The sequence below is a fragment of the Egretta garzetta genome, unplaced genomic scaffold (genome assembly GCF_000687185.1).
Source record: "Egretta garzetta isolate BGI_Z169 unplaced genomic scaffold, ASM68718v1 scaffold534, whole genome shotgun sequence".
Taxonomy (NCBI): domain Eukaryota; kingdom Metazoa; phylum Chordata; class Aves; order Pelecaniformes; family Ardeidae; genus Egretta; species Egretta garzetta.
The window spans coordinates 296818-319060 of NW_009259534.1; the positions used below are offsets into that span (position 1 = coordinate 296818).

The window sequence follows — 22243 nt, forward strand, 5'->3', positions numbered from 1 at the left end:
AGTGTTCAGGTATGAACAACAGGTCTGTTCTTTAAATACTTTGCCGAATTAGAGCTTTGGCCTGCAAAAGCTTTGCATAATTGTGTATTTATATATACTCAACATGTGAAATTAGCCCTAAGCTAGGCTTTGCAACTCATCAGAGAGCATCTGACATTTAATTAAAAAGAACAATGGCCATCTGAAAATAGGCAAATCCATGGTTTCCACTCTTTAGTTCACTCAGAATTGCACTGTATTTTGTGGAGAAATATACACAAAACTGAGGGGTTTTTTATCGTTTATGAAAACTTTAGTCGGGAGGAGTGATGAACTTACGGTTTTTTAATGTCACTTTGTGTTTTTCTTTTATTTGGACCTTTTAAAAGAGCCACCCAAATTCTCATGAAAATTGCACGAATAGGCAATTTTGGTATTAGTGTTTTATTTTAAATGATTCTAAAATGGAGAGGTCCCCTAAAGCAAGAAAATAAATTATATCCATAAAAGAAAATAGCGTGGATTTAAATCAACAATTGTTTCTGTCTATCTTCTGCAAAATTCGTAGCTATAAGAGTGAATCATAGTTCACTGAACCAAAAATAACCTAATTTTAGTGTAACTTCCCTAAGGCTGTAGCTTTAAAATAGGGAAAAAAAAGAGCTGTATCTCTTCTAGTATCTGTGATTAGTGACAAAAGACTCCTTCTGCATTTCCCTCATTAATTTCCTCTCCTTCCTTGTCCTCCTCTATCCCACTTCTTTTTCCCAGAGACCTTATCTGAGAAACAGATTTTAGAGAAAAGCGTTTGATCCTCGTTAAGAATGTCATGCTCTTGACATGAGTGATGAATAGACCGGAAGACAAAACCATGCTTATTGCAGCTCCCCATAGCAGCCTGCCTGACTTTGTCTCGGGGGAAGCCAGGAGTTGCCTCTGCTCTGTCCTTCCGTTAGTGCCCGCAGGAGAAAGCAGTCTCATTTTCTGCAGGGATTTTCATAAGCTAGCTGGCACTTGCTCAAGGGATCCAGTGATTCCTCTCATCATCCAGCAGACTTTACCACAGCCTTCCCTGAGCCAAAACACCTCCTCTGAGATCAGTTATTGCAACCTCTGCAAGGTGAACATAAATGTTATGTACCGCCACAAACTCCGTAAAGCCACACTTTATGCATGGACACACTATCAGGCACGGAGCTTATTCTTTTTGAGACTTTAGAAACATACGTTCCATAGTTCCGTAATATTGTATATGTGAAGTACAATGCATCACAGCGAGTGTATTTGCTCTTGGTAATTTCTGCTCTCTGTAGATATGAGATTTACAAAAGAATATGGAATTATTAAAAATAAAAAGTCCTGCATGTCACTGCTCACCCACAGAGGATGTTAGATCAGAGGGGCTAGGCAGCAGAAGCTTTTGGGTTTAGCTTTGAAGTCACTGTAATTCAGCAAAGTGCTTGTACGAATACTTCATTTCACGTATGTTTTTTAATCCCTTCCTATTCAGGAAAGCTCTTAGGAATGTCCTTAATTTTAAGCTGCACTCTGTAAAATTCATGTAAGTTTAGGAGCTATGAGGAAGTAGGATGTAGATCACAAGGTAGAAGGAAGGGGAAAATGGTAAATGGTAGTAAAACAAAAAAGAGGACAAAATATGAAATACCTTTTCTTTTTCAGTGACTTTTCATCACAAACTGGGATGAAGTAGAATTATTTCTTTTAATCTATGATAATACTTTATAGAAATATCTCTTCCAGAGATATTTCCACTTCCAGAGACAAATTGTATAATACATAATTAGGCATTGCTTTTATTCCTTTCTGCTGAACGTGATCATTTGGGGGGAGGGTGGGGTGGGTTGTGAGAACTAGCCAAGTGTTTGCTCTGGGAATTGAAGTCTTCTGTTAAGCTAGGTCTTTTTTGCAGACTTCTTCGTACTTTCTTAGTAGCATGACTTGACCTTGACCATGACATTGCTTGTTCATCCCAGGGCTACCCTGATTACTCTGAGAGTTGAGAGAGGTTTGCTGGCATGTCGGCCAGAGACTAAATTAGGGCCCCTAACTCACTGAATATAGGTCATCAAGCAATCGTCTAACGTGTGATAACAAGTTATTTCCTTGGCTTACTGTTGACTTGAGTTCAATTTGCACCTGAGTAAGAGCTTTACGGAAATGAGCCAAAAGCCACTCTGGTCAGCAGGCAGCCTTTTACTGACACTAGTGGACTTCCTAGCTGACCTTGCAGGACATTATTAACACCTTAAAGCTGAGTGATATTTCATCCCTTTAATTATTTTTTTTCCATCAGTGAAGAACAAAGCACCTTGTGAAAGCAGTGTTTCTATGTTGGTAATTGTCAAGGATCTTCTGCACTTCTTTCTGCTACTCTCTTCCTCTGTTTTCTGTATGCAGTCTCTAGTTGGCTTCACTTTCATCTGTGGCAGAGCAAACAAGTTAAAAACATGTTCCCTTTTGCTTTCACTGTTGTTTTTGAAGGGATTTTTCATCTTGTGGGACTTTTCCTCTCTGTGTACTTTAAGTCTAATATTGGTCTCATAACCCACGCCGTTCCTCCCACCTACCTACCTACTATTGCTCATGTGCCTACTCTTCTAAGAAAGGGTTTTCATTGTTGCGTTTCTTTTTATATAAGGAACAACTTTTGAACAGCACAACTGTGTCATATCTCCTTTACGTAATACAAATTTATTTTCCTGTTTTTGCTGAGGTTTTTTTTTCTTGCTGTACCTTACAATCTCCCTCCTACAGTATTCCACCCATGCCATGGTTTCCATGGGGTTACAGCACATGTGTCAAATGCTGTGGTACCGTTCTGAATAAAGCACAGCTTGCTGTGATCTTGAAATGCACACCTCCGCTGCGGCACTCTCATTATCCTACCAGGAAACAAGCAGCTTTTTCTCTGTCTTTGCTGGCAGTATCCCCTTGGTGTTTAATCTTTCACGGTCTAGATAAACTGATCCAGCTGAAAAAAAAAAAAGTGACATTTTCTTACCTATTCCCAAAAAGTGGCAAAAGTTTATCTTGCACTGGTAAACGGATGGAAAATGGACTGGTTAGCTAACTTCTAAAGAAGGTACAGGCAACAGATAACTGACATTTCTATTACACCTGAGCTTGGTTCAGGACATAGTTCTTCACTATTGCCTTGGTTATGTTTAGCCTGGTTTTCGTTGGAAGAAAAGTGTGCAATTACGTTGTCTGTCCACGTGCCAACCTGTCACCTCCACCTCCCAGTAACTTCTGAACCCGTTGGCCAACTATAATTAAGTTTGCTAGAGGGATTGATACGAAGTTCCAGCCAACTTTATGAAGATCTGTAGCTGGATAAGGCAGAGAAAGATCCGCAGCCATCCCTTACGATCTCTTGAAGGAGTATGGGCAGAGTCGCTGATGAGTCAGCACAAGGAATAACTTGATGGCAGCACTTCCCAGCCTGAAAGATGAGCAATATAGAAGGGACTGGAAACTTTTGCTGAGGACACGAGGTCTAAGAGATGGATCCTGTTACCAGAGTTTTTCTACCTCATTCTGTCCCTTTCCTCTTCTCCACTGCAGGCCCACTCACTGCTTAAAATACGGGTTCAGATTCTGCTTCCCATCTCCATATTAGTGCTACTGTGGGGACTTCAGACACTGGAGTCTTCTGCACTTCTTTTTATTTTTTCTAAAATATTACATTACTTAATGGTAATCCATTTGTGGACATTTTACATGGATTTTGGGTTATAAACAGTTGCAGAATTGTTCCTTTGAATTTATATTTGATCATACAAGCTTTTTTCTGAGACAAGTTATACTCTGATCACCAGTGTATTGGCGACTTCAGTGATCTTGGTACTTTGGAAATGCATTTGTAGAACTTGTGTAAAAAGGAGAGAAGGAAGAACAGAAATTAGTTTTTTCTTAACAAATCTTCATTTTCAAGGTATTTTAATAGACATGTCATGTTTTTCCAGTCAGCTGTGACTTGAAGAAACACAACCATAAATACCACAAACGCTTTTTAATGGGCACCAAGTTAGACCACTGAAGATGAAAAGAATATGTGAGCATACAAACAAAAAGCATTAAGCTTTTCTCTGGTTTTATTCCATTGTAAAGAATTTTTCTGTGTAAATTCCATCAGAGCTACATCTATTCCTGTAATTTACTGCATAAATGAGTGCTACTTAGAATAAACCAACCAATTCCTAACTTTAAAGTTTATCAGAGACATTCCAAAAATAATATCCCAAAGTGTGTGGATGTTATTTTTGTACACCCAGGCTTAAATTTTTTCTGTGCTAATTCAAATAGCAAAGTAACTAAGAGGCAGAATCTGGTATCAAACTTAATACCAGTGACAAAAGCAAGAAGAAAGAGGTAGATCTGATTTATACATCCTGAATTCCAACTTTTCATCACCTGTCTGAGGATTGATCAGGTCAGTTCCTGGAGGACCACCCTTCAAGTTAGGGTCAACCTATGTTACAAATCAAATCTTGACAGAGTTGCAGGACCAGCTCTGCTAGGATGACTTGCAAAATAAATTCAACCACCCCGTTGTTCAATAGTAGAAAATGTTTCAGATAGAAAATCACCTAATCCTTGTAGAAGTCAAAGAAATGACAATAAAAATACTTTTATAATCTGAAAAGCTCCCAAATAATCTTGTCTGGTGGTAATTTGTGGTGATTGGGAAGAAGGTGATATGCACACATGGGCACATCCATATAGACTGATGGGAAGGTAAAGCACATCATCTGCACTGAGTGAATTGATGGTTAAATTTAACTGATGTGAATGAAAGGATGAGGAAAGGTCCAAAAGCTTTTTATGCTAAAGACACAGCAAATTAAACGTCACATGGCAAGGATGTTGTTAAATGTTATAAGCAAAGCTGAAGGTCATTATAGCTTTGATTTTCCTATAGTGATGCAACACGTGCTTTTGTCTACATAGGTATCTTCATGGCTTCTCAAGCTGAAATATGCAGCTCTCAGAAAACTATGGAGTAATATAAACTCTGGAGATGGTTTTCGCACTTTCTCAGCTTTTCTAAAATGCTGCTCTTGGGAAATGTCTTTTCTGAGGGAAATGATAAGGGATGTAATAGGTGTAGCCTGACACACTGGCTAGCACTGTTCTGGCATTGGAGCAAACCGAAGCTGATGTCCTTACACTGCACTTCACCATACAGCGTAGCATACATCCTTAGGTACGGAAACCATCTTGGTCTTAGGAATGAGGTCCTGTTTACCTTAAGGTGTTTCTATATTACTATAACATTCTCAAAAATATCCCCAGAAAAAGGTGTCATGTAAACAAAAGCATACTTTATTTTAGATGGAGGTGTTGTCCTCATTCTGCTAAAATTAATGAAAATGTCCCATTAACTTCACTGGCCCAGATCACAGACAGGGGGAAGGGAGAGGGAAAATATAAGGTGATGCAATACCTCATCTTCGTTATGGTGAATATTTTTAGATGCACGCGGGGAAGCTTGTTAATTTTCTTTCTTGTTGAGTGACTTCCAATTAGGGACCAATGACTTTCCTAATTAGTACAAAAGGAATAAGTCTTATTAATCTTTTATTAGTATTTTACAGTATGTTTCCAGTACAGTGTGTTTCATTGTTTTGTGTTGCAGTCTATTTCATTTTCAACAAACCTTTAGCTAGTGAAATAATTGTTTCCATTTTCCTTGAGGTGTTATGTTTGTTTGCTTGAAGGAGGAGTTTTTTGCATTTCCCATGAAAGAGACTGGAGCATCTCCATGAGCTTTGGACATGAAGCCAAAGGAAGAGTAGTCTGGAACTATTGTTGGCCTAGGTAGTAGCTTACCCAACCCACAGTCACTGATGCGTGATGCATTACTTAGCTTTTTAGTCATATTATTGCAATCCCTTCTGTCTCTTCTCTGAAAGCTAGGGAGAAACTGTTGGACAGGTTTCCCACTTTTCAGGCTCACATCAGGTATGATTAAGTTCAGTGAATAATTTGTAAGTCAGAAGAAAATTTTGAAGGCAAGACCATAAAAATACATTTATTTTGAGATAGTAGGTGGGCATACCTCTGGAGCCAATGGTTTCCTTATGGCAGCTGACATCTGTTTTGTGTACATGATATTTAAGGAGCAGAAGATACTGATTTATTGGAGGAATTTAGAGCTTGGAGCTTTTAACGAACTGTTGCAACTTCCCAGTGATGGATATATAAAGCATGTTCAGTCAGTTAAAGCTTAATATCACTGATGGGCATCTGAGAAAGCTTGTACCCCATGGCAGTTTCCCTTCTGGGCTTTGTGTCTCCTCACACAAAGGTCTGTATGCCTTTGCAGCACAGAGATGAACTCGCTTGTCTCACTATCCAAGCCTCTGTGGAAACAGGGCATTCCTACAGTTCACTGCATGGTACGTAGGTAGGATGGGCACTCCTCCGCTCCACTTCAGTGGTGATGCTCACCAGTTTTATCTTGCAGTGAAACTGAGATGCCCTAGCAGCCTCACTGCTAGCAGACGTTGCTTATCTCGTTGTAAAACTTACCCTTGTGTCAATCCACACCTAGCTCTGTATGCCCTTATGCCCTGTTACATCAGTATTGTCACATTTGTATAAATAATGTTATTTCTTGTTTCTCTAAGATGAGCAGTCAGAATTTTGTTGTAGTCTGTGACCTATACTACAGTTGTTGCCTCACTTTTACAACTACTTGCTGAAATTTGAGGCAATGAAACAGTTATAACTTACGTAAGAATAAACGTCAGCCAAAAAAAAAGCCTTTAACTTTCCTAGTCAGAGTTAGATCTTTTGGCAATACTGGAGCAGAGTTTTGGAAGTCGATAATTTGTTAAAGAAAAGCTGCAACCTCATTTAGATGATTGCCTTACTTGCAGAAGTGGAAATCCTTGTCCTGTATCTAGTCATCTGGCTCAACTTTGCACAAAATTTAGCTTTACGTTAGACATAGCTACAGATCAAAGTGAGGACTTCTAACTTCTTAGCTTCTCTCAGCTAAATCCTGTAAAAATTTATTCATTTTAGAGGAAATTGTTTCAGTGAATTCAAGTCCATCCCATTGTCTGTTTTAAAAAGCAATACTTCACACTATACTTCATGGGTCATATGGGCATTTCTAGGGCTTGCTTTAAGAAACACAATTCTGTGTGGTTTTCAGCCATCTCTTTCAGGGTATAGTGTTTACACAGCCAATCTGCATGTTTGTGTGCAAAACTGGTCTTATTTATTTATAGCCCTACTTCTGCCCACCTGTTTTAAAGACTGCCTCAGAAAGGAAGTTATTAATGTCCAGGGGGGACAGGAGAAGAAATACTGCCTTAGACTGCAAGGACATACACAAGCTATATGTTAGGAAAATTTTCCAAATGGCAATGATAGTTAAGCACAGGAGCGGATTGCCAAGAGAAATCGTTTCACTGGACATTTTCAAGAAGAGGGTAGAAAATGTCTGTCGGGACACATTTAGGTATTGCTGATCCTGCTTTAGGGCAGGAGGAGGGACCAAATGACCTCATGAAGACCCCTCCAGACCTATCTTTTATGATTCTCTGTCTGTCTTTCTCAGGCTGTTGAATATACCCACTTATCACTGTTCTTACTTCCTTTTCTTAACGTATCTTTTAAATATAAAAATAAAACTCTCATCAGGACCAGATTATTCCTGAAGGCCTGCTGTTGAATAGTAAATATAGATACCCCACCCACAGCAGTCCGTGCAATTCTTTCATGCATTTTAAATGTTATTTCATTGCTAGCATTTTGAAATTCTGTTCTGACTGCTGCCAGCCATACCATGCTTGACTCTCAGTATGTGATCTTGTGCTATCTGGTTTAGTTTGCTAAGGGGGGCTCAGCTGATGTATTAAATCTGCCATGCAGAAAATTCACAAGCATAAAAAGAGATGTGCGTTTGCACAAAATTCAGTCTGGAGTCCTTACTGTCCAACATAACAAGACAAGCAAACAAGCAACAATAATTAAGTTAATTATTCATATTAATTTTCTGTTCTGATCAGCTAGAAGTGCAATATTCTTTCACTGTGAAATGCTGGAGCCCTTTTAGGTTAAAAATGGAGAAAGTTAAAATAGTGTATTTTGCTTTCATTTTAATGTGGAAGTACAAGACAGTGTTTCTGCAGGCATGCTTTGGGATCTTCTCTTAATTTGCATCATGTTAGGGTGAGAGAGAGAGACATGAATGTGAGCAACGGTTCCGCCCTTGCAAATAAAGGATGCTACTAATATCTAAGTCATGTTGATGCCCAGTCATTTGTTTCTTGTATTTTCTTGTGTTTGTATTACTGCTAAGGTGGAATAACGTTCAATTTATTTTAGTATTTCTCTGCTGGCTTGGGTGTAGTATGGGGGGAAGGTTGAGGGCAGGGGGCAGCAAAGAAAGTGCATGACCCCTGGTAGCCGAGGTGCTGAAGCAGGGCAGCATCAAATACCACTCTGCTCCCAGTGACACATGTGAATGAAAGTTCTTCTGAAGAGACTTGACTTTTTAAAATCTCCTCTCCTCCTAATGAAGTTATAAGTCTCTTCAGGAGGGGAGAAATTAGGGAAAACCCTTAAAGACTATCTCTTACATTGTGCCTGCTTTCTCATTCGTTGTACACCACAAAGGTAGCAAACCATCATACAATCACTGCTTGTGTTATTTGCTGGTGTGGAAAATGGTTTTTTTGTTGAAAGCACCTTTGCAGCAGCTACTGAGGTCCTACGAGAGTTCTGTGGTTGCGTCTGTAGCCGAGTTGCACAAGGATTCCTGTTCCCCTCCAGAAGGGCTGTGCCCAGCCTGCGCCCCAGCTGCCCAGCAGCTTTGCCCGAAACAAGGCCAGGGACCGCAGAAAGCACTAACTGGTTTTGTCATCCCCCAGTGCCAGCAGCCATGGTCACAGCACCCAAATCCTTCCCCCTATTCATGGTGGCAGCCATGCTGGGGTTGTGTCTGGGCAGCGCTGCACGGTGACAGTGATGCATCGTGCTGAAGGCAAGCGCAGGAGCTTTCAGGACTAGTATATAAATCTCTCCTGTTTTATATCTGACAACTGTTATTGCAAATCTGCACTGAGCTTTCATTACTCTACACGTGAAAGGAAACCTTGAAAAACTGCTTTGAGAAGGTAGTCCTCCTTGGGCTAGTCCTAAAAATGTTCACAGTTATTATTTATTAATTCATCACACCAAAATGGGCATAATATAGATGTTTGTTAAAACTCCTTCTTGTCGTAATCTGTCCTGATTTCAGCTGGGATAGAGTTGATTTTCTTCACAGTGACCCCAGCTGGCAAAAGGGATATTCTATACCATATGGCATCATGCTCAGTATATAAGATGGGGGAAGAAGAAGGAAGGGGAGGATGTTCGGAGTGATGGTGTTTGTCTTCCCAAGTCACCGTTACAGGTGATGGAGCCCTGCTTTCCTGGGGATGGCTGAGCACCTGCCTGCCCATGGGAGGCAATGAATGAATGCCTTGTTTTGCTTTGCTTGCATGCATGGCTTTTGCTTTCCCTATTAAACTGTCTTTATCTCAACCCACGAGTTGTCTCACTTTTACCCTTCTGATTCTCTCTCCCATCCCACTGGGGCAGGGGAGAGTGAGCAAGTAGCTGTGTGAGGCTTAGTTGCCAGCTGGGGTTAAACCACGACAGTCCTTTTTGGCACCCAGTGTGGGAATGTACTAGAATGTAAAATAATGCAAGGTTCTTGCTTCATTTATTTTAGTTTTACAAAACTTAAAACTGCTACTTTGGTTTTATCACTTTTACAGAAATAATTTGGTTCTGAACTTTGCATAAATCTCAAAACCAAGGATACATACATAATACAGAAGGCTTACAACCACTCTGGGTGAAATGGTGTCAATGACGACATCAACTGAGTCATGACTCCATCTCATAATATTTATGTTTGTAGCAGTCACAGAAATTATATTTATAAAATCTGGAATTTTGAGGGAGAGGGGCAACTGCTGACTTTGAAAAGGTCTTTTTTCCTTATTCTAGTGGGATGTAGCCAACATGTCATTCAACCATCCTCAGGAAGTTGCAGAGATGTTAGAAGTCTCAGAAATGTTGGCACTGTCTAGTCAACGGGGTCCAATCTAAATGTCTAGCCATGGATTTCAGACTGGTGCGGAATCTGTTGGACTCATCTCAGTCATGTGGCTGTAAGAGCCGTGAGACAACAGGGCTTTGGCAGAGATTTGTTGCTCAGACTTGTTTGAAATGCTGGTGAGTCAGGCTGTGCCACTGCACTTGTTCAGCCGTTTACTGCCGGGTAGAATGTCATTTCTGGCAGAGCAGTAACTTTCTGTCTATTACCTCTCCCCCCCACACTCCCCACCCCCCCCCACCCCCCGCTACTTAGAGATCATTTGATTTGGGCCACAAATTAATTGCTGTTTACCTGTGATGAATGAATTAGAATTGAGAGGGAGTGGATGATGCCTTATTCAAATAAGATGTGAGACTGACAGTGGCTGGAGTGAATGTCAGCACTATGTCACCATTTCTGTTGTCCTTTTCTCTCTCTTTTTCTTTTTTAAATGATTCCTTAATAATCCTAAGTAATAATCCTCAGTACTTAGCTAAGCATCCTTTCTTCTTTAAAAGAGCCAAGATTTGCACGAAGAACACCACGTCTGGAGTCACTATCCCTTCACACAGTGACAAAATGACTTGTTGACTATCAACTCTTCCTATATTCCCACCTCCCCGCTGTTTATTTTATTTCCTTTTTTAATGAATTTCACAGCTTTGAAAATAATGTGTGTGTAGCATTCTCTTCTGCTTTCATTTATTATAGCCCTGATCCTAACACGCTCTCCTGCTAAGATTTTCATCAGTGGTGATTTAATTATTAACCTTTGCACTAGTCCCATTACTAATATCATCCTTGTGAGTCTTTTTGCAGTTCTTTTATCCCACAGTTTCTAGTCCTGACTAGAGATGGTCTGTTGCTAGCACTCCCGGATCCTTCTCTGCGCATCCTTTTCTCGGCCAGGGAGGTGCACAGCTTGTGTTGGAAAACGGCTATGCCCTCCTCCATTTCAGCACTGCATTGCTGCCGCCGTACACGGGGTGGTTGGTGGCACTCAGTCACTCTTCGCGCCATCCTTGGGGTGTTTTCCTGGGCAACTGGGTTCGCTCCCTGCTCCAGTTCCCTGGGCAGAAGTGGCCAGGGGGGCCTGGCGGCTGAGGTGCCCTTGCCATCCACCAGCGGTCAGGCAGCCCTCGCGCACTGATCCCTGTGCAAACACGCGTGAACGCCAAGGAGGCTTTATCCTATCGGCTCTAATTGTCCCCGCTCCAGAGAAGTTAATCAGATTGCTTATATCTCTGTGATGACTGCGGTATCTGCCTGAGTGTTTTGCCTCTGGCAGAAGATTGACAAGCCCTCATTTTCTATTGAAATCGCATGTTATGACTATATTTCCTTCCCCTGTTCTCCAAATCCCTATGTCCACATAATGGTAGCTTGTTATTTAATGTAACTACTTCCCTTAAGGGCAACAGCCCAAAGAATACTAAAATCATCTGTTTGAAGTTCCTACAAACAATGAATCATGTGAACAGCTGTCTCCTTAAAAACAGGGCTGGAGTTTGATGTTGATGTTGCAGACATTCTTCATCTTTTGAATACATTTTCAGATTATTTTATGTGTTTATTTTATGTACCTCCTTTAAGTGTTGTACGTAATAGACAATAAATAATCCACAGAGGAAGAATATTTATTTTTAAGGAATATTTTTAAAGAAGAGGTTGAAGTATAATTGACATGTAAAGTAATACTTAAAACACTGATTTTAGAACTCCTTGATGTTTATTTGCAAGCCTGTTTCACAATTTTTTCAATTAATATTTTTTTAAAATCTAATCCCTTCTAATAAATAGAATGTTTGTATTTCTAGAGAGAAAAAGTAAAATTAGTCTTTTTTTTTTGTAGAAAAAACAGGTAAAATCTTGCTTCTGAGTTGAATCTTACAGGTTTTGTTGTACTATCTTATATTTCACAATTTCTCCCTCAGTGTTTCTATCATGGGCAGCACTGAAGCCAGCCAGAATGGGAAGGCTAGATCTGATCCAGTTTGGATCTAAGATGAATGTAAATCACTTCCCTGCTCCCTGGGCTACCCACTGCCCCCAGTATGTGCCTGAGATGCCCACTGGGAGGGCATCCCGCTCCGTGGGGAGGTATGCACTGTACTTGAAACCAACACTGGGTTTTTTCCCTAAGGCATGACTTAATAAGAATAAGGCACAGAAAAATGATTGTCGCCTGTTTCTCTGAAAGTCCTTGGGAATACTGTGCAATTGGGATCCGGGTCCTCAGTACTGGATTCTGCAGTGGGTTGTTGACAAGTCTCAAGTGTAGTGTTTAAAATCTGAGCTCTGGATGTTTTCTTCTCCCCCCTGACAAAGTACACACGAAGTTTTAAATGTCAGCCTCCTACCCAACACAATGGGATGATAACCTCTGCCATGAATTAATCAAGCTGCTTGTTAAAAACATTATCTTGCCACTGTTCTTCCAAGTTCTTTTGAATTCAGACAAATTTAACAGCTTTCTCTTCCATAAAATGATACGCTAAGGTTAATTATAGTTCAGGAGCCCTCTAAGGTATGATTTGGCAGCTCGGTGTTTCTCAGGTCTAAGGAGAGCATGAGGGGTGCACCTGGAATGAGTGCCTGGCTTGCCTTGTTCCCGTGGGGAAGGGGAGGATCAGTCGAGCGATTATAACAAAGGACTGAAATTGCAAGCCTCTCAGGTGCAGTGCCCCTTTTTCTGCCAGAGGGGAGCGGGGTGGTGGGAGAGCCTGGCCCCCGCACCCGCGTGCTGTGCCTCCATGGCCGGTAGGCTGTGGCCTCGGGAGCGGGGGGCCGAGGAGGGTGTGCTGGGCACCCCACCGCCGCTGCTCCCTGCCTGGCCTCTTCCCAGCTGCGGATATCGATGTGCCTCCAGCTCTGGGTAAAAAGGGATAATAACGCTCACCTCCTGCACATCGGGGTGTCACGAGGATTGATTCATTACAGTGAGTGCAGCAATTACGGAGCCTTCTAAAGAGGCTGCAGAAATGCTAATACAGTCATCATTAGTCATTGCCCCCTTGCTCTTGGCTCCTGTTTTTTACTCCTGAAGCAAGGCTTGCAGCAGTGTTTCCTTATGCTCCCCAAGACGCCTGGGAAGAGCCCCACCATATTGCACAAGCAGTGAGGGGCACAGCACGGGGAAGAAGTTAAATCATCCTCGTACTTCCCTTCTGGAGGAAAGAGATGCAGAGGCTGGTAAGACCTCAGCCAGGGGTAAAAGGGTTGGTTCTTGTAGTCCCTCCTCAGCTGTGCTTCCCACGTGCATCGTGGTGCCAGGATGCTCTCTTCTCTCTTTCCACCTGCTGTACGTATTTGCTCTCCCTGTGATGTGTGAAAGCCTGAAGGGGAACACACTACGCCTAGGAGTAGCAGTAACTCATGTTGCATTTTGCTGTGTCTGTTGAAATTCATAGGTACGGTCTTCTCATAACTTGACACATCTCCCCCTCTCTTACCACTAGGCAGCCCACAGCCATTGCTAACATATGTCCCAGAGGTGGTTCAGATACTTTCACAGGGAGTCAATGATAGACAGGCATGCTTCCCTTGAGCTAGTCCTACCTCTTCCCTTCCCTCTACGCTCTGCCTATGTACACCAATGCACAGCTTCCCACTCGCATCGCTATAAATTTTCTTTGTATTTGTTACCCTTCACACTATGGCAGAAGGGAATCTTAAAATGCTTTTTTTTTTTTTTTTCCCCCGTAGAGAAGGCCTTCAGAGCTAGGAAAAGATATTTTAATACATCTCTGAGCTTGAGCTGCCATGGTATGTGCTGCACAGAGCAGCAAGCGCACCACATGCTGAAAATCACAGTCTGGCTGAGTGGAGGGGGTTCCCACTGTATGCTGTGTGCACGCCTATTCCTGGAAAACCTGTGAAATTTCCGATGAAAAGCCATTTGGAAGGCTGTGAGAAACGTTTGTCTCTGTTATTGTCTCCTTATTTCTCTTCTTTGGAGAGGGTAGACATCAGCACCCATGGTCCCGTACTGATGGCAGCCTAATCAACCACTAAGAGCACGGTGCTGCCAGGGACAGTAAAACCCATCCGAGCTGGTGGAGGGGCAGTTTTCTACTTAAACCCACTCACAACAGAGAAGATTATCCACAAGCTTGATACGGTCTTCTTATGGGGAATATGGATTCATTTTCTTCTGCTGAGTTTAAGCTTGGGTTTTTCCTGTTTGGAAAGGCAGGACTGGGCCTGTTAAGCAGAATTTGTCTAAGTTGAGGAAAAAAACATGACTCAAACTTTCCCATTGATAGACCTTCAGCAAAACTCCAAGATTTTACCTGCTAAACATCTAGCAATTGCCTAGCTAATTAATTGCTTGCTTATCTTTAGAGAAAAACAACTTTTTAATTTTATTTAGCATTTTCCTGTTACTGAATATCTTCTCATTAGTGAGTAGTGAATATCCGTACACAAAAAACCTGCCTTCACATATCCAAATTGCTTCCTTCCTGCTATAAATGGATATTTAGCATAGCTATCTGTAGTGAAAGGAGCAAGATTGGTAATACAGCCATTGAGAGCGTATTATTGTGTTGGGCTTTTCTTTGGTTTCTACTTTCAAATAGCTTTATTCTTAAAGAATATGGAAGTAATGTTTTTAGCAAGTTGCCAGTTTCTGTACGGAAGGAAAATTCCTTTTTCAACCCCAGTGCTGACCTTCCCTTTCTAGTCACCAGGAAAAATACTTTCATTCATGAAAATCACATAAAAAAGCTTTAAATACTACCATTTTTGTAAAGATATGCTGAATGCTATGAAAGCAAATTGCCCTATGAATCCTAATTAATTGGAAATCAGGTCCACAATTCATCTGGGCTGTAAAAATCAGAATATCTTCTAAGATATAATAGATGTGCAGCATGTTTTTTCTATGCTTTCTGTTTCTTGAGTCCTTGAACTTTGTGTTTGTGTGCTTTCTTCACCAACTGCGAAAACTCGAGGTTTTTTTTCCTTTAACTGGAAAGATTTTGCAAGCTCTGTGAGGTGAGCTTTAAGAAAAACATAATGCATTGCAGAAGCATAATAAATAGCAATCATTGGCAGCACTAGATAATTCCTCCCTCTAGTGGCTGGCTGGCTCCAGTGAGAATAAATGGAGCTCTTTATTAACATCTCAAGGAATTATTCCCTTAGCTTAGCTACTGGGAACTTACTTTTTTCAGGCTTAGATCCTCCAGCTCCCTGCCTGCTTGGTAATCCACGGTGCCTCTGTGCACACATCCATGGCTATGTTACATAACCAGCCTTTCAATTTTTTAAGGCCCCCTCTCTACAGTGTTCTCAAGCTTTCCCAGTCCCTTCTATACATTATATTACATGATCATAGAATGTTTTGGGTTGGAAGGGACCCCTAGAGGTCACCTAGCCCTACCCCGCCTGCAGTGAGCAGGGGCATCTTTAACTGGATCAGGTTGCTCGGGTTGCCCATCCAACCTGGCCTTGAATGTTTCCAGGGATGGGGCCTCCGCCACCTCTCTGGGAAACCCATTCCAGTGTTTGACCACACTCATTGTAAAGAATTTCTTCCTTATATCCAGTCTAAACCTACCCTGCTTCAGTTTAAAACCATTACCCCTTGTCCTGACACAGCTGGCCCTACTAAAATGATTGTCCCTGTCCCTCCTGTAGGCCCCCTTTAAGTACTGAAAGGCTGCAATCAGGTCTCCCCTCAGCCTTCTCTTCTCCAGGCTGAACAACCCCAACTCTCTCAGCCTGTCCTCATAGGAAAGGTGCTCCAGCCCTCAGATCATTTTGTTGCCCTCCTGATTCCCAGTAACAATCACGTAAAGAAGGTCACCCCACTTCTATTGCATTTCTGTGGTTCCACATGGTACCTTGCACCAAATCCAGGTAATTTATCACAGCTGATCTCTGATGTATTCTAAACTGAAAAAGTGATGAATTTGAGGCAGCTTAGTTTGTCTAGTCATGGTGCAATACTGGGAACTGTGTTTGGACAGTGAGCAGGATATTAGGCTTCCTCCATCTGCCTGGATGTGTCAGTGCATGCCCATATACCAGTGGGCAGCTCAGGCATGCTCATGTCATTAAGGGAGAGCAAACACTTCCCTCTGTGGACAGTTCAGGAAAATGTAAAGGTGTTGCAGAGCTGGAATGATCCACTTAATTTTGCCTAGCAGCCACCCCTGTCTACTTAGTCAGAGGGACAAAATCCAGTGGGTTGACAAATTAGCCTTTACCTGGCACATTACAGTAGAAGCCAGAGCCCCAGGACTCTGAGCAGGCCTTTGAAGGTGGCCCTGTGCATCCCACCTGCATGCCAAGACGTGCTGGTGTTCAAGCATCATCAGACACATCTCTGCCCTGTTGCTCCTGACAATAAGAAATGGATTAATATATTATCATGATGTTGCTGTTTTCCTAATCAAGAAGCCAAAAAATCTGAGCAGTAAAAATAGCTGCTATAAGTACAACAGCCATTTAAGGAAGAGGACATCTAAGGAAGAGGGTACTTCTCATATGACTCAAATTATGTAACTTCAGGGTAAAATTGCAGCCCCCCCTCATAAGTGTTGTGAGGCTTGAGAAAGTAATATAGGTTCCATTACACTTTGCTTAAAATTGACATTTTAGGCGTTAAACTTTTCCATAGCTCACTGAAGTTTTATTAGGCTGGAGAGCTGTTCAAGGAGTTCTGTCTTACCTCAGCAAAACCATTGACTTGAGATGATATCGTAAGTCACCATCCATAATGGTTTTAATCGAAAAATGCATTTCTTCTAAAGTACCTTTTGACCATCACACCAAACACTCCTTACTCTTTATTAGCCAGCTATTCCGCTTTATATACAATATCTGTCTTGGGGGCTGAAGTTTATTATTTCGGTTGTTCTATCACCTTTGCCTCCAGTAATAAAAATACGGTGCCGCTATTCTCTTCCATCAGAGAACCTCAGTCATGTTTGCTAACTTTAATTCAGCATCACAAAGCCACCTGTGAGGGGAAATATTAACATACCTGTTTGCTGAGCCTGAGAGTTTATATGACTTCTCCAGGTCACAAGCAAATTTCTGTCAACACTGAAATCCGAACCCGTGAGCCACAGTCCATTGCTGGTGGTTTTAAATGCCAGGTAGAAGTTATTTAGCCAGAAAACTTTTAGAGTTTATCTTTTCTTTTTTTGTTTTCTGTTATAGTGTTTTAAACAAAAACATAGATATCCAGATATTTTCATCTTCTGAATAAAGCCAGAAGGCCATCTTCAGCTTCACCGAGTATCCTATCATTATGTTTTGAAAAGGACAGAGGTTTTTCTTAACTCACTCACAGGTGGTTGGTTCGTCTGTAATTTATACAGGATAAACCGCCCACTATTAATCGGTCATCTGTAAGAAACTAGCTTTATGCCTTTCCCTGTGCAAACACAGAAGTTTGGGCACTTTTTCTCTTTTTCATCTGACCTTGCTGGCTTTTTTTGCTTTAATTTTTCATTGGAAAAGAGCAGTGTCCCAATTCAGTAAAGCATATATTTTAATTCTAGGTATGACAGTTACATTCAAATAAATATTTGGAAATACTTAAAAATGCCTACTATTACACGATGAGTAACCAGCTGATTTTCTCAGGAATTAAAGGCTTTCTTCCTATAAAATGAGGTGCAAAAGTCCTTTGAAGATCCTCAACCCTGAAGAACATCCACTTTTTGGAAATATTTTTTATATCCTTATTGTCTCTATCTGAATTATTGCACTTGGCACTAACAACATGATGAATGGGATGATAATGGGTTCTCCATTCCTTTAGTCCCAGACCCAAATAAATGTTTCAGGGTATTTCTTTTTCATGGGATTAAAAGATACCTATTTTAAATATTTTTTTATTTAAAAATCCCTTTCAGTCCCCAGCTGGGTTTGGCATTACTATGCAGTGTCTCAAGACATGTTTTTCCTTTGTTCTCTCATAGTCCAGAATATAATCAGTTCTGCTTTATCAGGATTCATGCTGTACAAGTTTGGCCCAGCGATAGCCAGAAGGCATCTGTTTTTAAAAGAAAGGGGGGGGGGGGGGGGGGGGGGGGGGGGGAATCTAAAAATGTGTATTAAGTGTCATTTTACATCTTTTGAGCAAACTTCTATTGATCAGAAAAGTTTTCATAATGGAAATCAACTGCAGACTTCCACCTTGAGGTATTCGTTTCTTCGGCCCTGTTTATAAAACCGTTGACAAACCAGCTTGCCCAGACCACAATATATTTCACACATACCTGAAGCAACCCCTCCATGTTGTATCTCAGTAGAGCAGACAAGTCTTTTTGTAATCACTGCAGAACACAACTGGAAAGATTTTGGGATGGAAAGAGAGAGTTATAAAATACACATGGACAGATGGGGGTTTTAATTATCTGGGTTTCTTTTGAGGGATTTTGTTTGATGTAAAAGCACCTGAAGGGAAAGTGGTATCAACTTCTTTTTTCTGAGGAATAGCTCTATAGTAATGTTACATGGAGGGAAAGCCTCCCTGCTCCTGGGGTATCACTTTTGCTGTGCAGTATCAGTGATAAAAGGGAAAATCTACAGCAGCAGAGACTGATGCCCAGAGAATCACTAAAGAATTTGCCAGAAACTCTACTGCACACCATTATTTTTTCATTTACATATATTTTAGACATTACTTTAAATAAGATTATGGATGAAAAGTTAGTATTGCCAGATTCTTTGGAGAAGTTGCAGTTGTTGGGTTTTATCTTAGTCAGTGATAACTCTATTTGAACAGTTCCCCCAAAATCTTTGCTTTTTTGGGTGTCCGCAGGTCATATCTGAATGCCAAGCTGTACTTCTCCAGACACAGCTTGAGAAACTGGCTGTGGAGTTATCCAGGAGGTCACTGCTCTCTCTTCTCACCCCCTTTCAGCCCCTGTGCCACCAGGAGTAGCTTGGAGTTCCAGTCACCACCTCCCCAGTGTCTGCAGAGAAACAAAATGCAGTAAATTAGAAGTACTTGTTTGGTAAAGAGGTAAAAACAGTCTTCTCTTCAGGCACTTTAAACTGCTTAGCGTTCTTCAAACGCAAACCAGCTAAAATAGAGGATACTGAAATAGCCACTTAGTAAGAGTCCACAAATGGTCTTTCAAAATGAACCCATCAAGAGAGAAGAGGAGAGAAAATCCACAGTCACCGCCAGCACATATTACAGGTCCAGGTCAACAGTTTTCAGGCATTATCAAGAAGTAATATGTGCCCACAGCAGGTGAGATACTCAAAGTATTTGTCACATAGCATTCCTGGGCCTATATTGAGTCTTGCTTTCTCAAACATTCATTTGGAGGTGATGCTGTTACTTGGAGATGTAAGAAGGTGAGCTCAGCCCCTTAGCTTAGCTGGACTTGGGATTTTTTCCTTTCTCCCTTATACAGTTACTAGCTGTCATGTTTAACCCAGCAGGCAGCTGAACACCACGCAGCTGCTCACTTACTCCCCCCTCCCTCAGTGGAATGGGGGAGAGAATTGGGAAAAAAGTAAAAGCCATGGGTTGGGATAAAGACAAGTTAATAAAACAGTAGAGGAGAAAAAAGTAGTAGTAGTAGTAGTAATATTATTATTATAGTATATTATATTATAATAATAATAATAATAATAATAATAATAATAATAATAATAATAAGTACAAAACAATTGATGCTCAATGCAGTTACTCACCACGCACTGACTGATGCCCAACCCGTCCCGAGCAGCGATCATTCTCCCCCCGGCCAGCTCCCTCTGAGCATGACATCATCTGGTATGGAATGACCAGTTGGGGTCAGCTGCCCTGGCTCTGCCCCCTCCCAGCTTCTTGTGCACCTGGGAGAGCAGGGGAAGCTGAAAGTCCTTGACTGGTGTAAGCCCTGCTTAGCAACAACTAAACTGTCAGTGTGTTACCAACATTCTTCTCATGCTAAATCCAAAACACTGCACCATGCCAGCTACCAGGAAGAAAATTAACTCCATCCCAGCTGAAACCAGGACACTAGCCTACCTTCCTCATTGCTTTAAAATGTACTTATTTTTCAAAGTTCTCCAATAGTTTGGTTTGTGTTGCATGTCTGTACAGCTGGCGTTGAATCTGCTTTTTTTATTTTAGTAGGTATCTGAAACTTTTCAAATGGCAGAAGACTGAATAGGAAGTGGGAAAATGCTGCATATGGAAAATGCATTTTTGGAAAATGCAGGTGGCTGTTTATTTATGTGAAGATTTTGGAGTAACGGTGTTGACTTGCAAAACTAAGATGTGTTCCTAATCTCACTAGGAAAGTTTTATACAGATCTAGCCCGGATGTTTGGAAATGTCTTTCTGAACTACACGATTCAGAAGCAGGCGCATGGCAGGGCTTGCAGGCTCATGGCCATGCAGCGTGTGGGTGACCATCACCTGGTTTCAGGTCCATATGGAGCTGAGGACATTGACCACTGAAAGTGCGTTGCGATTTGTCAGGAAAAATTGCTCTTAAATAAACACTGCAGTGACATCCAACAGCAAATACTTTTTTAGTATTTACTGGAAAACATTATTTGTAGATAAATACTGCCCAACATTGTAACTTGGAGTAGCACAGGAGGACTTTCAGTTACGGGAAGTCTGCCCAGAAGATGCCTTTTAGCTGAGCTGGAGTGCTATCCTCCCACTCCCGGGAGCAAGCAAGAGCTGCTGCATAAATCGCGGTGCTAAGCAGGGAGGGCTGGGTGTGCAGCCAGCTCAACACACGGCCGGGTGACATTCCTGAAAAGTAACTGCTTTCCTCCTGCGGTTTGGCAGAGAGCTGTAGTTCTTGGTTTTTCCCACTGGCAGAATTAATCAAACTTTTAATGTATGAATGGGGGAGACCTGAAAATTAAATTAAGCAGGTGAGGTCCAAGCTTGTGGAGACCGTGATTTTTTTATAGAATAGCACAAGTACTGTAACGGTGAATATCTTGATCTCAGATACCCTGAGGGTAAAAAAAGAAAAAAGCTGTCTGTCAGTATTTTGAGTAGGAGTAAGCTGAATATTAGTACAGACTGAGACTCGAACTTCAGTTCTCGCCACAAATGCGTCAGGAAGTACAGATCCGCAGGTGTGCGAGAGGATGTTTTGAGTGTGTTACCAGACACCCAAGAGGGGGAAAATGACAGTATGATTTGACTCACTTGTTATAAAAGCAGCAATTACAGAAGTGGCAGTGAAGCAGTCCATGTCCAATGCCAAAAGCTGTGCCTGAGTGGACCTGGAGGCATCTTCTTCCCTCCTTCTTGGAGGGCTTGCCCTCAAACACATGCTCTCAGGTGGCTGGCTGGCACACTGAAATGCTTGAATTACTAAAATGAGAGTTTAATCTGAGCAGGCTGCGAATGACTTCTGAGTCTCACTAGAGGGGAGAGGTGGCACGAAATTATTTAGGTTGGAAAAGACCTTTAAGATCATCAACTCCAACCATCAACCTAACACTGCCAAGTCCATCACTAATCTGTGTCCATGAGAGCCAGATCTACCCGTCTTTTAAATACCTCCAGGGATGGGGACTCGTCCACCTCCATGTGAAGCCTGTCCCAGTGCTTGACAACCCTTTCAGGGAAGAAATTTTTCCCAATATCCATTCTAAACTTCCCCTGGCACAACTTGGAACCATTTCCTCTCATCCTATTGCTTGTTACTTGGCAGAAGAGACCAACACCCACCTCACTACAACCTCCTTTCAGGCAGTTGTAGAGGGCGATAAGGTCTCAGCCTCCCTTTCTCCAGGCCAAACAACCCCAGCTCCTCATAAGACTTGTGCTCCAGACCGCTCACCAGCTTCATTGCCCTTCTCTGGACACACTCCAGCACCTCAATGTCTGTCTTGTAGTGAGGGGCCCAAAAGTGACAACAGTAGTCAAGGTGTGGCCTCACCAGTGCTGGGTACAGGGGGGCAATCACTCCCCTGCTCCTGCTGGCCACACTATTTCTGATACAAGCCAGGATGCTGTTGGCCTCCTTGGCCACCTGGGCACACTGCTGGCTCATATTCAGCTGGCTGTCAACCTGTACCCCCAGGTCTTTTTCCATCAGGCGGCTTTCCAGCCACCTGCAAGGAAGGTGTGATTCTGTGACACTCGTGCCCAATTTGGTGTCATCTGCAAACTTACTGAGGGTGCACTAGATCCCC

General features: G+C 41.9%; 1 protein-coding gene across 4 annotated transcripts in view; it reads left to right on the top strand.

Moving 5' to 3' along the window:
- The window catches only part of DLGAP1 (DLG associated protein 1), a 143892-nt gene that overhangs the window by 15094 nt on the left and 106555 nt on the right, over positions 1 to 22243 (top strand). The gene's annotated exons all lie outside the window — the stretch shown is intronic.